Source organism: Silurus aristotelis (genome assembly GCF_946808225.1).
Source record: "Silurus aristotelis genome assembly, chromosome: 8".
NCBI classification, from domain to species: Eukaryota; Metazoa; Chordata; class Actinopteri; order Siluriformes; family Siluridae; genus Silurus; species Silurus aristotelis.
Genome location: NC_139581.1, coordinates 938,181 through 941,581, shown reverse-complemented (window position 1 = coordinate 941,581; position 3,401 = coordinate 938,181). Strand labels below are relative to the sequence as shown.

The 3,401-nt window shown below is 42.6% G+C and overlaps 1 protein-coding gene across 1 annotated transcript in view; it reads right to left on the bottom strand.

Annotated features, from left to right (window-relative positions):
- The window catches only part of nceh1a (neutral cholesterol ester hydrolase 1a), a 13,366-nt gene extending 10,225 nt beyond the window's left edge, over positions 1 to 3,141 (bottom strand). The window contains exon 1 of the mRNA XM_083548046.1: positions 3,015 to 3,141. The gene's annotated coding sequence lies outside the window, so the exon portion shown is untranslated. The remainder of the gene's footprint in view (positions 1 to 3,014) is intronic.
- Positions 3,142 to 3,401: the final 260 nt, after the last annotated feature.

Sequence of the window (3,401 nt, the reverse complement as noted above, 5' to 3'; positions counted from 1 at the left end):
CGTTCTCATTGTTTGTTTGTGTACACTTCCATTAAAACCCGGAGCATGCCTTCCACGTCTCTGATCTCTGACTTTCAGAAAATCTGATTTTGTCTCCAGTCTCTATCTCGGAAAATAAAAAGTAATCGGATTAAAGTGGTAAACAGAGGAGCTGATGGAGAGCCTCTGTCCAGGAGCTGTGAGACACGGCATCTGATTAAAATGCAGATTTTGTTTAAGATTAAACACAAAGAGCTGGAAGTGCAGGAGTAATAAACCAAGTGTTTGTTTGAGGTCAGAGATGCTCTCTAGTGAAGAAGATCCCTGAGCACTGGGGCAGGACTCTGAGAGTCTGATTACGACTCACTGGTTTATATTGAGATGAGAAGATGATCAATTTAGTTGTTGCATATCTTCAATTAAAAAATAAATGAGAATTATTAAATTAGGGATTTAATCCAAAATTAAACATATTATTTAGAAAGATTAGATCATGTGATCTGCACAGACATAAATATAAGGAACAATATTTTGTTTTTCTGGATGAGGCTGGAGGTGTGAATATGCTGCTTTTATTCCTTCATCCTTAGTAATCACCTGGTACAGTGTGTTCTGATTGGCTGAGAGCAGTACAGTGTGTTCTGATTGGCTTAGAGCAGTACAGTGTGTTCTGATTGGCTGAGAGCAGTACAGTGTGTTCTGATTGGCTGAGAGTAATACAGTGTGTTTTGATTGGCTTAGAGCAGTACAGTGTGTTCTGATTGGCTTAGAGCAGTACAGTGTGTTCTGATTGGCTTAGAGCAGTACAGTGTGTTCTGATTGGCTTAGAGCAGTACAGTGTGTTCTGATTGGCTGAGAGCAGTACAGTGTGTTCTGATTGGCTGAGAGTAATACAGTGTGTTTTGATTGGCTTAGAGCAGTACAGTGTGTTCTGATTGGCTTAGAGCAGTACAGTGTGTTCTGATTGGCTTAGAGCAGTACAGTGTGTTCTGATTGGCTTAGAGCAGTACAGTGTGTTCTGATTGGCTGAGAGCAGTACAGTGTGTTCTGATTGGCTGAGAGTAATACAGTGTGTTTTGATTGGCTGAGAGCAGTACAGTGTGTTCTGATTGGCTGAGAGCAGTACAGTGTGTTCTGATTGGCTGAGAGCAGTACAGTGTGTTCTGATTGGCTGAGAGCAGTGCAGAGTGTTCTGATTGGCTGAGAGCAGTACAGTGTGTTCTGATTGGCTTAGAGCAGTACAGTGTGTTCTGATTGGCTGAGAGCAGTACAGTGTGTTCTGATTGGCTGAGAGTAGTACAGTGTGTTCTGATTGGCTGAGAGCAGTGCAGAGTGTTCTGATTGGCTGAGAGCAGTGCAGTGTGTTCTGATTGGCTGAGAGCAGTGCAGTGTGTTTTGATTGGCTGAGAGCAGTACAGTGTGTTTTGATTGGCTGAGAGCAGTACAGTGTGTTCTGATTGGCTTAGAGCAGTACAGTGTGTTCTGATTGGCTGAGAGCAGTACAGTGTGTTCTGATTGGCTGAGAGCAGTACAGTGTGTTCTGATTGGCTGAGAGTAGTACAGTGTGTTCTGATTGGCTGAGAGCAGTGCAGAGTGTTCTGATTGGCTGAGAGCAGTACAGTGTGTTTTGATTGGCTGAGAGCAGTACAGTGTGTTCTGATTGGCTTAGAGCAGTACAGTGTGTTCTGATTGGCTGAGAGCAGTACAGTGTGTTCTGATTGGCTTAGAGCAGTACAGTGTGTTCTGATTGGCTGAGAGCGCTTAGAGCAGTACAGTGTGTTCTGATTGGCTTAGAGCAGTACAGTGTGTTCTGATTGGCTGAGAGCAGTACAGTGTGTTCTGATTGGCTTAGAGCAGTACAGTGTGTTCTGATTGGCTGAGAGTAATACAGTGTGTTTTGATTGGCTGAGAGCAGTACAGTGTGTTCTGATTGGCTGAGAGCAGTACAGTGTGTTCTGATTGGCTGAGAGTAATACAGTGTGTTTTGATTGGCTGAGAGCAGTACAGTGTGTTCTGATTGGCTGAGAGTAATACAGTGTGTTTTGATTGGCTGAGAGCAGTACAGTGTGTTCTGATTGGCTGAGAGCAGTACAGTGTGTTCTGATTGGCTGAGAGCAGTACAGTGTGTTCTGATTGGCTGAGAGTAGTACAGTGTGTTCTGATTGGCTGAGAGCAGTGCAGAGTGTTCTGATTGGCTGAGAGCAGTACAGTGTGTTTTGATTGGCTGAGAGCAGTACAGTGTGTTCTGATTGGCTGAGAGCAGTACAGTGTGTTCTGATTGGCTGAGAGCAGTACAGTGTGTTCTGATTGGCTGAGAGCAGTGCAGAGTGTTCTGATTGGCTGAGAGCAGTACAGTGTGTTCTGATTGGCTTAGAGCAGTACAGTGTGTTCTGATTGGCTGAGAGCAGTACAGTGTGTTCTGATTGGCTGAGAGCAGTGCAGAGTGTTCTGATTGGCTGAGAGCAGTACAGTGTGTTCTGATTGGCTTAGAGCAGTACAGTGTGTTCTGATTGGCTGAGAGCAGTACAGTGTGTTCTGATTGGCTGAGGTTATACCCAATGCTATATATGTTATCAAAAAAAGGCAATAAACGAAACAGTTGGATGGTCTGACATTTTCTTGCATGGAATCTGGAGGAATTCTCGCACAGCGGTTCAATAGCTCTGCGATCGATTGATGATGTCTGTCTCCTAGGCTAATGAAATGCGCAGAAAGGTTAGAGCATGCTGTGTTTGCAGTTAAATGTCAGGCGGCGGTTTGAACAGAATTAGCAGAGGAATTTCAGAAATACACCGTTCACTCATTTATTTTATTCTGGAGCTTATAAATAATCAGACTGTAGCTCTGGCTATAAACTTGGCTTTTCCATTAAAGGAAAAGTTCATAATTAGCATTAGCAGGATTAGTGTTTGACATTTCTTGCCAAATAGCAAATAAAATTCTTGTTATCAAAGACATGACTAAGCTAGCTAGCCAGTTCTACAACAGACTAATTACAGAAATACCCAAAAAATTCAGCACAACTTTATACTTACAATGCACACAATATGTTTGAGTTTTGAGGTCATTGAGTCTCTGATTTACTGCGTAGCTTAAATTGGTTATTAAGCTCCTCCCCATGACAGGTCGACAATCATCCTAATAAAACAAACAAGCTGAAGAATTAACAATCAACAGTGAAGCACGGAGACAGGAAGTGAGCAATAACCAAAGTCCAAAGATTTGGGAAAACAGCACCCTCTGGTGGCTTGGTGCAGAATCGACATTGTTTTATGATCTGAATAAACGAAAATTTAAATAAACAACGCACTGGGTGTGAATTCTGGCTCCAGTTCCTCAACCTCAAATACATCATTGAAGTTCAAAATTCATGGTCTGTTTTTTTAGGTCTTATCTTTGTTTGTGTGTATTTTTTACCCCCA